This window comes from Ictidomys tridecemlineatus, chromosome 2 (genome assembly GCF_052094955.1).
Source record: "Ictidomys tridecemlineatus isolate mIctTri1 chromosome 2, mIctTri1.hap1, whole genome shotgun sequence".
Classification (NCBI taxonomy): domain Eukaryota; kingdom Metazoa; phylum Chordata; class Mammalia; order Rodentia; family Sciuridae; genus Ictidomys; species Ictidomys tridecemlineatus.
In genome coordinates, this window is record NC_135478.1 from 30,454,995 (window position 1) to 30,472,187 (window position 17,193).

The window sequence follows — 17,193 nt, forward strand, 5'->3', positions numbered from 1 at the left end:
TGAATCTCAACTGGAATTTTATCTCCTAGGTACCTTAAATATGAACACAACTGTTTAGATATATCTTCCATTTGGTTTTCTCCAAAACATTTTATACTTAGTATGATTAAAGATGAATTCATGATCTTCTCTATAAACCAGTTTTCCCTTATATTGGTCACTGAAATTAATGGTAACCTTTAATCTAATCCAAAATCTGGGATGCTTCTTGTCTCTTTCTTCCAATAATTTATTGACCCGTTCCTGTCAGATATAGCTTTCTGCATCTCCAAAGGCTAGTCGAAAGACTGCTAAATCATCTTTCTCTTTTTTTTTGCTAAATAAGTATAATTATGTGGCCACTTGAAATAAAGACTCAATTTCCAAGACCCATGGACATCTAGATTATCTGACTGCATGCACCCTTGTCAGGAAGTGTTCTTTTTATCCCATCCCAGAATGGAGACATGAGCCTACTTCCTGAGTGACTGTCCTGTCTCTCTTAAAATGGAAACAACATTTTTGAAAATGAAAAGGCAGCCAGAAGGAGAATTCATGGATGAATTTGAAATTTCACCTTACCAGACTGGGTCTGGGCACAAATGGATTTCATTTAGATTTCACCATCCCAATCTGCTCCAAAAAAAAAAATCCCAACAACAGCAATAAACTCATGAACACATTTTGATCCTGTTTGAGACACTCTTTTATGTTTTCTTTCATTTCCTTCAAAAATTCTCTATCCACAGGATGATCCTTCTAAAAAGCCAAATCTTATCATTCAACTCTCCCTGTTACAATTGTCCACGACTCTGGTTTCTGTTGAGAATGAAGTTCCAACTCTTAGCAAAGCACACAGGTTTGCTCCTTCTGCCCTTGTCTTCTATGCAATGATGTCCTTTAATATGGAGGGAGCTAGTGGAGACCAGGGTACTTCTGACCCAAACTTCCTGTCACATCTCCTAATAGGGAAGGCAGGCAAATCTGCATCTCAGGGCATCATCTAGAAAGGAATTAAGATCTACGCTAATATTTATTAAACTTTGATGATTTTTTCTAGGTCCAAGAGAACTCTATAGATCAACTCATTTAATCCTCAAAACAACTCTGTGAAATAGATACTATTATTATTTGTACTTTAAAGAAGGAGATTGAGACACAGAAAGACTAAATTGAATATTTCAGTGTTGCTCACTTAATAAACATTAGGGCCAGGGTTTAACTCAAACAACCTAGAACCCCGTCTACTTGACTATTGTGCTACAAGTCGCCCCTGTTGATATAGAAAACTAATTCTAACAGCCTGAAAGATTTCTCAGGGCTCAATTTTTTCCTTTCCATATCTGTCTTCAGAAGTAGAGGACTGCACAATTTCCATGTTTCCCAAAGATTATTTCAGCAAACAGGGTGGGGGGCTGTTTTATGATTCCCTCATTTACTCCTAAGTCATTAGAAGTATGAGCTCATTTCTGGTTGACTTAGATACTGTACAGTTCTAGGAAACATCTAGCACTAATTCTAACATAGACTTCCAGTAAATTCCTACTAAGAACTGTGAATGCATCTGTGATATAATAACATCAAGCTTCTAAATATTTTTAGTTTAACCTTTACTTTCCCAACGTGGACTAAATCATGACCACATTTACTAGGAATTTCCTCAGCCCAGAGCAAAGCGTAGCACATGAGTTTCAACTGGGCAGAAAGGGTAAATTTGCTCTGTGTAAACGTCCAAAGGGCCAGAAAGATTTAAATCAAATCCGTAGTTCTGTAACCTTTATATTATTTTTATGCTTGAGTATATATAAGCAAGCAAGATTAAGGGCAAAGAGAAAAGAATGAAAGTTGTGGGGCATTTTCTGAATTCTTTCTTCCATTATTCTTTGGAAAGGCACAAAGCCTATTATTTTCTATGTCTACGGATATGCCAAGTCATAGAATGTTGTTTAACCAGTTCTGGGTGTCAAAAGTTGAAATCCTATCCAATTAATTGCTTACAACATTGCTAGAATTACTTCATACAGAGTTCTGAGCAAATGTAAGTAGAATGATCCAGCAGGAGCGAATTCTTTGCTGTGATGGTATTTCACTGATATTTTGGGCTTGTTGAATGCCTGCTACTTGTTGATAACGAGAATACAGTTGATTATACAGCCTTTTTCCAGAAAGGATTAAACAATTTATTAAGATATGGAATCACCTCTTTGGGATGTTGGGCACGGCTTACAGAATTGTGGCCTAGCGTGGTGGATGCTATGATGTGATCTGTAGGTGCCCAATGGATCATACAGCTGCCTGGAATTTTTCCTCCTGATGGTTTATTAGTGAATCTATTTGCAATAATCCTCCTTCTCAACCAAGTTTGTACCTGTGAGGCAGTCACAATCCCAAGAACACCAGTTGCAGAGACACAGGGCCACCCAGCTCTGTAGCCTCCCCTGGGATTACTTGGAGTCTTTGTTGGACTTGTGTAGAAGAATAGTTGCTTCCACCCTTCAATCCTCACCCTTTATGGATGTGGATCCCTAGGGACTCTCCCCCAAACCTGCTCACAAACCTCTATCTCAGTGTTAATTTTCTAGAGAAGCTGATCTAAGACATGTGGGTTCAAATCTCTCCATCTTCTTCCCCTCATTGAGTTATCCAGGCAATGTTGCAATGCGAGTTTTATTACACACCATCTCTCCTTTCAGTATCTTTCTTTTCTCTTTTCCCCTGCTCTGTCCTTGATATTTAAGGACACCCTCCCTACTGTGGAACTCTTCTTTTTTTCCTCACTGATTTTTTATTGTTTTGGTACCGGGGATTGAACCCAGGGGTGTTTAACCACTGAGCCACATCCCCAGCCTTTTTTTGTATTTTATTTAGAGACAGAGTCTCACTGAGTTGCTGAGGCTGGCCTTGAACTCAGAATCCTCCTGGCTCAGTCTCCTGAGCCATTTGAGTTATAGACGTGTGCCCCTGCCCCACCAACTGGCTCTCATTAATATTAATAGAGCTTATTTGCATCCTACTTTATTAGTCCTTTTTGTGAGCCTGACCCCAAACAAGTCTGCTGAAGAACCTTAAAAACAAGGCATATGAGGTACTTGTTAAGCAAGCACAAGTTCACAGAGAAACTGATTTCTGTGATTTAACATGTTGGAGAAAGTCTGAGTTAAGTAAATCTAAGTTGCTGCAAGAGTTCCTAGTGTTATAAATGCTAACATAAGTTGTCAACCTTCAAATTATCTATTATAGAACTTTCTTTTCCCCTTTTTATTGAGGTAAAATTGACAGAACATACAATTAACTATGTTCAAGTGACATTTAACTCATGGGCAGTGTTGTGTCATGGTTATCTCTGTCTAGTTCCACAACATTTTTATGACTCTAAAAGAAATTCTGCACCCACTAAGAAGTCATGTTCCATTGCCCTCCTACAAATCTCTAGCAACTATTCACCTGAACACAATTCATCTGATTCCTGTCTCCATAGATTCTGGACACTTGATATAAGTGGAATCATTTAACATATAACTGTATGTCTGCATTTTTTGGGCCTCCTGTCTCTTGTTTTATGGTGACTGCTTTTGCTGTTCTGCGTGGATCTCAATCAGGTTCAGACCTCCTAGAAACAGAATCAATTAACCCCTTTCAGTTAAAATGCTATTGAGCAGTATTCTCCTACCTCAGTGGTGACTTGATGTCTAGCCTCAACTATTACTGTTAGAATCAAATGACCCAAAGTATGGCAATTTTTCCTGAGAGTGGTGGGTCTGGGTGTGGTGGTCACTTCACACCTGAATTCTGATTTAGCACAGACAGTGTGAGAAGCGTGGGTGCCAGATTATCCAAACCAAAGCTCATTTGAGAAAGAAAGGAGGAAGGTTTTAATAACAACAGGGACCAACCGGTACTGCCCTGGGAAGATCAGGATGGATGTTACTTTCATTAAAACAAAAAAGTTGATACATAGATGTATTATTTCTGAAGGAAAGGGGAACAGTAAAACATCGTGTCCCTAATGCCCCCCCTTTTTTTGTGCACAAAAATACCTAGCCAAGTTAAGGAAACAATGAAAGCAAGCCTAGGCAGGGAAGTCCAAATACATATTATGTTGAAGGACACTGGCTTTCTCCTTTGCATACTGGGAACCGGGCAAGTTAGTGTCATCTGTAGAAAGTCACTTTCTTGCATGCACACTAGGATAGTTGCTCCTAGGGATTCTCCCCAAAGATACACCCAAAGGTGACCTACAAGCAAGCCAGTACTGATGAGGTCACTGCCTCTGCACCCTGGCATATGAAATCTCTTTCTGAGTGGGGACGGGCAGGGAACATGGGGCACTGCAGGAAGGATATGTGTCATTCCTCCAGATGGCTATCACTGGACACAATGCCATGAGAGAGAGGAGGTGTTCCTTAGCAGAGCAACTTGAGGGACAGAGATGCTGTCTGTCAGTTCTTGGCCACTGAGCTCTTCCTAAAGCAGTCACTGATGGTTTTAGTCAGGTTTGCTTTGCTGTGGCTGAAGCACCTGCAAAGAACAACATGGAGGAGGGAAAGTGTATTTTGGCTCAGGGTTTCAGAGGTTCAGGCCACGATCAGTGAACTCCAAAGCTCTGGGCTTGAGATGAGGCAGAACATCATGGCTAAAGGCTTGGCAGAGAAGAGCTGCTTAGGACATGGAAGACAGGAAATGGAGATCTTGAGTGACTGGACCAGGGATAATATAACCCTTAAAGGTTCATCCTGAGTGACGTACTTCCTCCAACTATGCCCTACCTGCCCCCAGTTACCACCCATTAATTCATTCAAATTACTAATCCACTAAATGGATTAATGTACAAATGAGTTTTCCCAACTTTCATACTCTAATCATTTCACCTCTAAACATTCCTGCATTTTTTCACCCATGAGCTTTTGGGGGACGCTTCCTAGCCAAATCATAACATTGATCTCTTGTAAGCCTGGTCCCATGCTGTATCCAGGCACTTTTTCGCTTTCTGGCTTTCTTGCAATCTACCCCGCTGTCCTGGCACACCTGGGCTGTGAATGTGATAACAGATTGACGTTTAAGCCTAAGAGTGTCATGGACCAGCGGTGGGTCAGGAGTTAGCCTATTGATTCTCCATAAGCTAAATTTTCTGGTGTATATGTGTGGCTATAATGGTTTCCTCTACTAGCTATAGTTTAAATCTTCATCTATCTTGTAACTGTCTGCTCAATATCAGGCTACCCTCACAGCAGCATGAGGGCAAACTCCTGCCTCTGTTCAACCGCATGTCTGCATTGGTCACAGGTTTAGCACATGGGAGGCACCCAGTCTCTCTTTATTCAGTGAAAGCATAAAGGGATACACCCAAGCATGCCGGCTGATGCTGATATCTGTTTTATTGGAATTTTCCGGAGAAAGACACTATACATCATTCTAGTTCCTGTCAACAGCAGTAGAATTTGTGATGTGGGTGTCATCCAGCCAATGTCCTGAAGAGTTGTTTTCCCCAGAGTTCTCAGGTTGCTGTAGATTTAATCGTTTCTACAATTTGCTTTAGGGAAAACACCCACATATACACTGACACATACAAATTGCTTATTTTAAGCAAGTTGGAACTTGAAAAAAAAACAACACTGTTTATTAGGGAGATTGAATCATATAGACACAAATTATTTACTAAAAACGTACATCAAATCATTAAATGTGGGGTACCTATTTATGCAATAGGCATGGTTGTATGCAATGAGGATGCCTAAGTGATACAAAGAGAGATGTCAGACCTACTAAATCAGATTTACTGTAGCTGGAGGAAAGAAATAACCAAAATATTAAACTAATAAAAATAATACACATAAGTTTATAGTGATGATACTTTCAAAAAATTATAGCAGAGCAAAAAGATCAGGTAGTGAGGAAAGTTGTTTTTATTTATTTATTTATTTATTTATTTATTTATTTATTGAGAAAGTGACTGTTAGCTTGAAACTTTAGGAATGATAAGAACTGAGTCATGTAGAACATTTTGAGGAGATGTGTAGAATGTGCAAAGGCCCTGGAGCTGAAAGTGCTAGAATGTGTGGAGAATCCCATCCTAGTCTGTTTAAAGCAGAACAAGCAAAGCAGATAAGGAGGTGAGGCCACTAGAAGAAGCACGAGCCAGATCATGGAGAATTTTCTAGGTCATGAGATGGAGTTTGGGTTTTATGCTAAGAGGAATCAAATTTTAAATCTTTAATTTTAAAAAAGAGACTTGTTTGGTGAGGATAGACTTAAGGAAATGAGAGAGGAAAGATAGAGACAAGTTAGAAGGTGTTTGCAGCAATCTAAGTGAGAAATGATAAAAGATCACAAGAAGCAATTGGTTTGAATGCAGAGCAGAGAGTTTGTTAATAAATTAGACATGGAATGTTAGAAAACTGGATGAATCAAGAACAGCGTCTTGGATTTTGACCTACACGACTGGAAAACATTATTTGCTGTGACACTATTGGCTGAGATGTGGAGATGTGAGGTTGAACAAGTTTGGGGATATTAGAGACTGGGGAATCAAGATTCTGTTCTCAACATGTCCTGGGTAAGATGCCTATTAGAAATCAAGTTAGCTGTTGTTAACACCAATATAGGTTTTATAAGGAAGATTAAGGCCAGTGATGTAATTTTAGGAGTCATTATGATAGAGAGGCTATTTAAAGCATGGTCTGGATAAAATGGTTAAGGTATAAGAGAGGGAGGGGAGAATGAGTGAGTTCTAGATGTTATCTAGAAGTGGAAAAGGATCTGATGAAGAATTTTGAGAAGGTGCATCCTGGGAGATAGGAGGAACCTGCAGAGCATAGTGTCCTGGTCACCAAGAGGAAAAAATAAATAAATAAACATGCACAAAAGGAGAAGGGGAGGAATTCATTGTATCAAATGCTGTCATTAGATCTGTTGAAATTGAAGGTACATCAAGTAGCAACACCTATGTACAGGTCTAAGTTTAACTGTGCAAAAAGGCCTGAGAGTATATTTGAGAGAAGAGGAATGCTACATTTTTGTCCACCAACTTAAGTATATAGGAGGAACATTTTCTTCAGTTACAACAAGCAAGCAGACCGTAATGGGAAGGCGCAGATTGCTTGGTGGAATTTTATAAAAGCAGAGCTAACATTTAAATGGATTTTCCAACTGCAGGTCTCTTCTTGAGGTGCTGCAAAGCATATTACTTTCCTTGTTCTTTAATTTTATAATTGCAGTTTTAAGTAACTTTATTTTTTCTTCCAGTGTCCTATTTAGGGTAATAGGAAAAACTATCCTTTTCCAGGCAAAAAAGTTTGATGTTCCTAATTTGGCTTCGATTCTTTGGGCTTACGTGAGTCGGTGTTTATTTTGGAATTTTCTGAATGCAATGTCAAGGGTCAGTGTCTGTCACTTGACCTGAGGGAAATGGCAGATTTTTTTTTTTTCATTTTCCACGGAGGGAAAAGATGACAATATATTTGCCTCATCTTTTTTAGCTTCAGGCCTTAGGATTAGTGCAATGGCCAGTATTTCAGAACCCTACAAGGTAATGGATCATGCGAGCCCCAGGCATAGTGAGGTCTCCAGAGCTTGGTGATAATTTTAGGTAACTCAAATAAGACCTCTATGTCTCCATGGATGTGATATCATGGAGAAATTATCCAACAAAGCCGGATACTGGAGGTGCCTTACACAATGCCAAAGGCAGAAAAATTCCTGAAGGAAGAGAAAATCAAGTTCTACAGGGTGACCAATCTATTCCCATTCTTGTCATGAATATTACACTAGAAACTGAGAATACATATTCTAATTTTTGGTTCCACCTTGGCTCAGCTATTTGATCTCATCTATACCTCTCAGTCCCTCTGAATTCCACGTACTACATTTTGTAACCTACGTTTACAATACCCTTCCTGTCCCTCATGCATGTGAGGTCAAATATCAAAATGGGCCAATGCACATAAATGCGTTTTATAAATTAAAATTACTTCAGGAACACATTAAAAAAATCAAACCTCAAATTCTTGATATCTCAAAGTGTTTTATAAAATAATCCTTGCTATTTTACTTTGTTTTTTAGGGTTTCTTCTCATTTTGAGCCTTGGCTACCTTCATTTCTGTTAAGTAAGTCCCTTCACCACCCCTCACTCCCAAAGACATACGCCAGCAGCAACTTGTCATTCTTCACTCTACCCCAAAATGGTGACAAACCGTGAACTATTCTAATTCCTTGAAGTTCTTGAGTTTCTTTCTCTGTGCTGTTCATCACCTCTGTTGCTCCTCTTGGTCAGTAACCTCATCAAAGTCCATTGCTAGATTGTTCTAACTGCTCCACTGCTGTAGCTTTTTGCCCTCCAGTCCATTCTTCATGGAGTTATCTTAGAATGTTCCTTAAAACAAACAAAAAATTGTATATATGATTATATATGATTTCAGGTTTGTGTGGCCATTGTTTGCTAAAAAGGTGTTGAAATCCTCCTAGAATGAATGAAAATATGTATATAAACAAAATCCCCAGAAACCATGATATCACTTCCCAGTTAAAAACCCACATACAGCTTCTCAATGATAGCAACAGAAAAATAATCCTTGGTGTGTTTTTGAAGGACTTCCATGATCAGACTTCTCCTGGAATCATTATACATGGTCCACCCTTTTTAGTTCTTGATCCCAAATCTCCAGGCAAGCTGAACTCCATGAACTGCCTTGACTCATCAATGGGTTTCTACCTTCACCTTCTCATGCTTGAGAACCTCCTATTATCAGACTTCTCATCTTTTAGGTTCTCCTGGTATGGCTCTCCAGATTCTGCTTTGATCTCCCTTCCTGATCCCTCATCTAGCCACAATTAAGACTCTTTTTTTCCACGCTTCAACTGTGCCCAGCTTAGACCCTGAAATGTGACTTCACATAGGTGTTTGCATGAAGGTCTCTCTGACCTTGAGCTCACCTTATTCATTATTTCATTCCCATTCCTGAAATCTTGTCATTACTTACGACGAGAAGAATGGAGGGAGGCAGGGATTGTGCATATCGATTTATTTAAAACATTTATAAATTACATGTGCTGTTAATATATAAATAAACGATGTCTACCCACCCACCAGGCAAAATTTGGTGTTGGAAACATTTCTTTAGAAACATTCTACCAACAATAGCCATGTTTTTAGGTTGCCCTTGACAAAAGATTTCACAATCTTTGTTATTTTTCTACCTTTCCCTAACCTTGAGCCTTTACCTGTCTTCTGAAAGCTGCAGCTACTGATATAGAACTTAAAATGGAGGATGCCAGGATCCCATCTGGAATTCACAAAATCTTGGCCAATGCTACTCTCAGGGGTCCTGAATATCTTTTAATCCATTCAAATTAACTCAAGAGCATGTGGGACCTTAAATCCATACTCTGCGTATTATTGCAGGTGCTTGTGAGCAAAGAAAAGCACCTCCTTATTACATTTGAAATGCATTTTGAACAAAAGGTCTCTTCTGGTATCTCTACAATAAAGAGTCCATCAGATCTCAGAAAGTTTATATGCCGACCTCTGTTCTCTGAGTGGAACCCACTGGCCAGAAAGAACTGTTTCTGCCCTGGTTTTCCTAGCTTCACGTTAGTGACTTCAGATCAGCTCCAAATCATCCATCTTGGGAGTATTTACACCACAGAAGTTGGTATGTACATCTGGCTTTTTCTTCCTTGTCTAGAGAGTCAGTTCCAAAATATGTCACTTTCCAGATATTTCCTTTTTGACACCCTCTTCTCTCCCACTCCAATTCCCAATCCATGCTTGAGTAGCTGTGTTGCAAATAAAATCAGTTCAGAGAACTTGTGTCTCCACATAAGGATTTATTTGTTCATGTACCTTAATCCAGGAAGTTCCCTATTGTGCCTTTCGAGGAAGGCGCTGAAAGACCATGTCTTCTCTTTATTGATTTCAGGTTTATGTGGCCATTGTTTGCTAAAAAGGTGTTGAAATCTTCCTAGAACACCAAGGCTATTAAAAAATGTCCATGACAACTGGTGGGAGGTAGGGAGGGAAGGAGGAAATGCTGAGGAGTGACAATGGCCAAATTATATTGTGTGCCTTGTGAATATGTAACAACAAATCCCATCAATGTGCACAATTATAATACACCAATAAAAAATGAAAAACAAGTGTCTACAAAAAATTCCCCATTCTGGACTACAGTTATAAGGAAACACACATACACATAATCAAATATTTAACATGTTCCCCTTATCTTTTTTCCTTCTCCAAACTTCTACCAATCAATCTTAAGAAGAAAGCTTTAAAATTAAGAAGGTAATAAATTCAAATGCCTTCAGCCCCTAGTTTGGGGAACTTGATTATACAGTCCATGGTACACTGCTTTGAAACGGTGTCTTAGCATGGGATTTACCATGATGCTAATGAGGCTTCAGCTTCAAAATTCTTCACTTTCCTAAGAAACTTCTCAAATCACAATTATAGGTATACTCACAGTCATGTGTCTTTGCAATTTTCCAAAGTAAGTTTTCTTTTTCTTCTTCTATTACTTGCCTCAAAGAACATCCTTTATGCTGTATAAACTCAGGCCCCACAAAACCTGGACCCACCCTTGGGGATTATTTTACGTTGCTTTTTGCCTACTTTATTTAAAGTTGAAATCTTGCTTCCTTCTGCCCTTCTCATTAACTATTGCCTGTTTTTTTTTTCATCCTAATAAATTCACAAGGAAACCTCTAAGCCATGGAGATACTGGTTTTTGAGTTTTATGCTATAATTAAGAAAAGAAAATTAACTTCTAATGTAATGTGGAGACACTCAAATGCTGTTCCACGGAAAAGATAAAGTTCTTGGCAAGGAAACTTGGAGCTCAGTTATCTTACTCTGGACTTAGTCTGAAATGCCCAGTCTTCCCAATCTCTACAGTCCACTGAACCTCTAGCCAGCCTTCTCCTAAAGCTTGATCAATTTCCGTTTATCCTATAACTTAGAGCTCACCTCATTTCAGAAGCTTTCTTGGGTTAAGAATCCTTCTCTTCCTGGGTTATGAACTCCCCCTGAATTTTAGATTTCACCCTACAGTGGACTTACCTCACCATTAGATTATGAACTCTAAAAGGTGAGCAAGGGTCAAACATATTACCTTCTCTCATGACTGGCACATGGGCCCCTCCATTCATATTTGCCGAATAAATACTTGAAAATATAAAATAATATTTTTTGCTCAGGATTCAGGAGATCCTAAACACTTATTGTGTCTCTATCACTAAGAAGCTTGTGAGCATTGAACAAACCCATTGATTCTTGGGACTTCCTTTTAGCATATACATATGCATTCAGCGAAGACAAGGGCTGAAATTTACCCTTCAATTCCTACACATCTGGAGCCAGTCTCTGCAAGAAAAAAAATGAGAATTCTCTTTAAAAAAGAACACATTTTAAGCAAAGACTAAATAAAAACTGGTTGCAGAAAAACTGGTTGAGAAGCCGTGGGTTGGTGTTGAGAAGGCCTGGGGATTTTGAATGTATCTGAGGCCCAGCACACTGATAGTTCTCTGGACTAGGCCCCAGGACAGACAATATAAATGACTTAACAAAGTTTGTTTTTCATTTTTCCCCTATTCATTTCTTTGTTGGACTTTGGTATCTCAACATGTTAGCAGCATTAGCATTGGCAACTTGAGCAGACATAGGAGATGGAGTGGTGTTGGTAGGAGATGACATCTTGGTAGCATCAGAAGTCACAGAACCAGTGGTCTATTTGGTAGGTACTGGAGGCCAGGCAGAGTCTCTCTGGATGTTACAGAGAGTCAAAGACCCCATCACAGTGAGAGGGAGTGAAGTAAGGAAAATGCAGGGCACTCAGTGTCCTATGGATACAATTCACAATATCCTTGTCACAATCTCTCTAGACCTGTGCAAAACTGTACAGAAAGGTAAGCAGGGCTCTGTGTCTCAAAGAAGGAAAGAAATGTGCTTTTTTTTTTTATTGTGTGGATCTCCTTTTGCTCAAAGGAGTGTTCTGAAAAAGTTTTAGGGCTCTATCTGGGATTCCAAATTATGAATAATTAACCTTACGCAAAGGATGTGATACATATTCACACCTCAGATATTGAGTGAATAGAGTTAACAACAAATGTCCCTATGGCTGTGAAATTGGGGAACTTAGTGCAGAACCTACTTGTTTTCCCAATGTAGCAGAAAAACTTTAGAATTGGGCTGGTATCTGAAACTTCACAGATGAGTTAATTTAGTCCTATTATTTAGCATATATGAGCTTCAGTTTCTTTAACTGGAAGATGATAATATCGCCTTTACAGGGTTGTCAGGCAAGGAGGGTATCTAAACACCTAGGCAGTGTGCCTGGTCTTGAGAGGTGTCTAATGAACATGAGTTCCTCCTCTGTGCCTTCATCTCTGTTAGTAATAGACCTTCTCCAGCATCCTGAGAAAACAGACATTCAACTGAGAGAGGACATAAGGGTGAGAGGAAATGAACTTCATGTGGTTCTAGAAGCTCCTTTTTGACATTGATTTCATTTTTTTTTTTCAGGAATTAAGGAATCTTTGGGGGAGAGAAGAAAGAGACAGTTTTGGTTTCTAGTCACTGCCAACAATTTGATGTCTTCCTTTGACTTTTTCTTCATTTTCCCTTCTTTTTGGCTCAACACCTTGCACTTGCTCAGATTGCTGAAGGCTTTGGTTGTGATCATCTCCTTCAACCGATCAAAATCATAGGTCACCTAGCAATCATCCCAAAGCCTGTTTAAAACCCACAGGGGTATGTTTTCCTTTTTCTAGCTCATGTAAATATTATATTCATGCATATATTCAGATACTAGCCCATTGCTATCCATTGATTTCATTAACATATTAAAGTTGTTAACCATGCCACACAGACACCAGTGAAGCATCCAGTGGAATTATGAATCTAGGGCTTCAGTGTTTTATTCCAAATGAATCCCAGGCAGACATTTCCATACTCATGCTCATCATCCTTTGCTCTGATTGTGTTTGAGTGAGTGATAAGGGAGTGTGTATGGGCTTATGTGTGGATACACACAATAAGGTCTAACACACCCAGTGAATGACACAGGGCTTGTGAGCTGTGGTAGAATTGTCAGCACTTAAGTGACAGCTTAGCCACATTAACAGTGTGATCTTGGGCAATTGACAATCTCCCTAAGCTTCAGTTTTGTTATCTTTAATGGTACATATATGCAAAAACATAAATGGAAGATATATGAAAAAAACAGAGCATTCAAAAATAATGGTAGCCATGCTACTAAAATTCCATATACATCAAGCATATGTTAGATAATATATTAAATCATTGCAATCAAATAGGTTTTAGGAGAATCTTCTTATAAATAATTGTTCTGATCTTTTGGTAGTAAATATAGCCCTTAGAAACAGACATAAAATTTTCATAAATTGTTTACTAATGAAGAAAACAGGAAAACACCTTCTAAAAACATGTTATTCCTTTATCGATTCTTTCCAACTCAGTCATTTGGAGTTAACAATAAAAACAATATTGATTCATAATATTTCCTAAAACCCACCCCGAAGAAATTCTCTAGGGCCTGTTATATTAACAGAAGAAACTGGCTTAGCAGTATTGCTTCTTCCAAAAATGATCTGGCAGAAAACAATATCCTGCCCGGAATTCACGTTTCTTCATTGGTGAAAATAAACAAACACAAGTTCATTTCCTCCCAAGTTTTCTCAAGATCCTTTCTCCTGATTTATCTCTCAGAAATCAATTTCTCATAACCTCTTTACTTACTTTGATGAAAAAGACCAGACAGATGCTTGTAAAGGTGGAAATGAAATATTTTAAGAGCTAACTCATGTCATGTGGATGTTTCATGACTAAGTCTGAACGAACTTAATGAAATTCTCCATAGTAATTATTTCTGGCAACTGGTTTCATACATGACTGGATAATTCTCATTATTTTGCTTATGCACATTTATTATGTTTCCTACAACAGACATATATTACTCATGAAATAAAACACCTGAAATTTAAAGCGAAAAGTATGGTGATTTTAATGTTTTAGCCAATATACTTTTCTCAGAACTTGTGGCCATTTTCATCATGTTTTTATGGGCTTGGTTCTTGACTGACATTACTTTATTGAATTCTCCTAACAATATCTACTCACATTACCCATTATTATCATTGAGGAAGAAAAAACCCAAATATTTTAACAAATGTGTCTATTATAGTCAGCTTTTTCTTCTCTGTGACCAAAAGACCTGATAAGGACAATACAGAAGAGGAAAGTTTATTGGGTGCTCAAGGTTTCAGAGGTTACAGTTCATAACTGTTGACCCCATAGTTTATGGACTCAAGGTGAGGCAGAACATCATGGTGGAAAGACGTGGCGGAGGAGAGCAACTCAGGACACAGCAACAAGAAGCAGAGAACAGGAGAGAGAGCTCTGTTCACCAGTTACAAATTATATACCTCAAAGGCACACCCTCAGTGACCTTCCTCCTCCAGACATAGCCTACCTGCCTACAGTTACCACAGGTCAATCCATATCAGGGATTAAGCCACGGATTAGGTCACAACTCTCACAACCCAATCATCTCACCTCTGAGCATTCTTGCATTGTCTCTCATTTGAGCTTTGGGGAGACACCTCATATCTAAACCAAAACAAGACTGAAGTCTCACAGCTAGGAAGAGGTAATGCCAGCATTTGGCCATTATTAAAACGAGAGTCTCAGTTTTAAACTTCTTATATACATAGGTGGCAAAGCAATTATTTGAACTCAGTTTGTCTGATCAAAATCTGTTTTTAAACCACATTTACTCCATCAGACAACTCCACAAAATGAAAAACTCAGAGGCTGACTAGTGTGGCTTCTTTTTGAAGGTAGAGCTAAACTGAGGCAAATTTTACTGGAAATGTCCATATAGTTGGTTCATTTATATTAACTTTTTATTATATGTAGATTTCTAATATATTTCAATTCTGTATCATTTAAACTTCCTTAATTTGAGTAAATTCACTAAATATTTCTAAAAAAAAATACAAAATAAACAAAAAAAACTAATGAGAAAAAAAATTAGTATTTTCCCTGCCAATTGAATGGTCAATCTTTTGTTCTTTCTGAAATTGATGAATTTTATGAGAAAAGAGCTCAGGCTTTCTGATCTCAGAACATCCATAAATGATACCTTTGTTTGGAAAATTTTAAGGGCACTTTCCAAAGTTACTAAATGATTAAGACAATATGTGAGAGATGGGGAAAAATGATCACAATGATAACAGAGGGACATTAGTGAATCCCAAGATATGGTCAATTAATATAACTATATTATGCATTAATAAGCAAATATAGAAGAAATAATTTTAAATAGCCATTTTAGAATATCTAATATTCTAAATATTTGTAGGCAGCACTTGAAGCTCTTAAGTTTCTCTGGGCTACCATCTAATAACCATTAATTGCCTTCTAAGCCAAACATATTTGACCTCCTTTGAGATTTAAAAACTTGTTGCTAAAGCCTTTCCCTACCATGCTTATATTTCCCCTTCTCAGATGTCGGTCTTTGCTTTATTAAAAAAAAAAATCTACTTATTTTCACTTAGTTCAGGTTGACAGGCAAGAAGGGCTCGCTCCTCTTTTGTGGGGTTCCAGCACTGATGTCAAGTTTAACTGAATAGTTCAGGGAATGAATCTGATAGCAATAAGCATGAGTCAGTCCAACTGCCGAGGAACAGATTATAAAACTGGTCATGTGTTTTTAAAGCAGTCCTAGGTTTCAATTTTGGAAAGTTGGATTTAAGAGTAAAATCAATGCCTGGAGGCTAATAGAGAAAGAATAAAGTCTTACCTGCTCTGCTTTCATCATATTAAATTTCCACCATCTCCAGCCTCAATTTCAAGCAGAATTAACTTGAGAATGAGACATTCAGGAGACCAGGGAATTGACAAAGAAGAGGGAACCCAACTCATTGGTTTAAACTGTACAGCGGTGGCTGGGAAGGACATGTTGCCAATTTGATAAGCAAATCAGTTCTACTCTGAAGCCCATCACAGTTCTGAGCCGAACGATTTTGCATTTTATTATTGTTGATTTCTTGACCTGGAGCCAAAATAAGCCCCTGAACTGAGTATGCAGTTTTGTGTCTAAGGCATTTCAGTGTCTCCACCGTGTCAAAGAAAAACACGTACTTTCCCCCCGTTGCTATGTATATTGGCAAATATCCTATCCAAAGAATTGTGCTCCAAGAACTCTGGAAACACCTGCCAGCAGAAAACTTGGGAGCTTTGTTTAAACAAGTGTACCTGCCAACTTTCCAGTACTGTTGATTTTGCAGAAATGAAAAAAACGTGGACTATTTTAAAATCTACTTGATGGATAGCAGGAATGGAGCCATGGAGATGAGGCATGGAATGTGCCTAGAATCATGTTTACCTTCTATTTTCTACTTTTTTTTTTTTAACATAATGTAGTCTGAGCCCTGTGCAACAAAGCTGTAGTGCTAATCTCCCTTCAGCACTGGGTCTACCATGTGGCTGTGAATACTGAGAATATTTGGGCTGGAATTCAAGACACTTGGCAGAGCAGTGTTTTAAGAAACACTGTGGTAATCCAAAGCAACTAGGCTCTGTGACAGGTATAGGCATAAAAACATGTCCTGTAGGTTATCATGAGAATGCAGATTCTTTCTATAGTATCTTCTACAGCATAGTACTGATTGCCCAACTTGGACATTCTCAAGCATTCTCAAGTCTTGGAGAGTAATTCCAAATCTGAATGTTAATTAGCCTCTACCATAATAAAGAGTTCTGATCTCACCTCCTCTTGTCCTATTAACTATCATCGATGAATATCCAATAAGCAAGGTGTTCTCTTGGATTATTAAATAAAGGTATATGGATGTATAAGTCTTAATGGTATAGAAATGCATGCTTAGGACAATAGGATTTAGTGTCATTTGATTTTAATCCCCACAACTAGTGTGTGGTTATTTGAACATAAATGAACTGAAATTGAGGGGAGTGGAAAGACACCTTACAAAACATTAGGAGGTCACATTGAACTTCACTTGTTTCCTTGACTGAGCAGGATAGGGTGAAGCTTTCTAGACAGGAACATTGTTCTGCTCCAAAGGCACATCCATCTGAAGATGCTATCCTTTGCCTGACTGGAAGGCAGAAAGTTGAAAACCTCTTTATCAGTTTGTTCTGCTGGCCCACCAGGAACAGGTCCAAACCATTCTGAGTT

At 38.4% G+C, this 17,193-nt stretch overlaps 1 long non-coding RNA gene across 5 annotated transcripts in view; it reads right to left on the bottom strand.

Moving 5' to 3' along the window:
- Nucleotides 1-3,827: 3,827 nt before the first annotated feature.
- The window catches only part of LOC144375051 (uncharacterized), a 428,255-nt gene continuing 414,889 nt past the window's right edge, over nucleotides 3,828-17,193 (bottom strand). For all 5 annotated transcript variants that reach the window (XR_013434386.1, XR_013434385.1, XR_013434383.1 and 2 more), the window contains one exon: nucleotides 3,828-4,497. This is a non-coding gene — a long non-coding RNA (uncharacterized LOC144375051). The remainder of the gene's footprint in view (nucleotides 4,498-17,193) is intronic.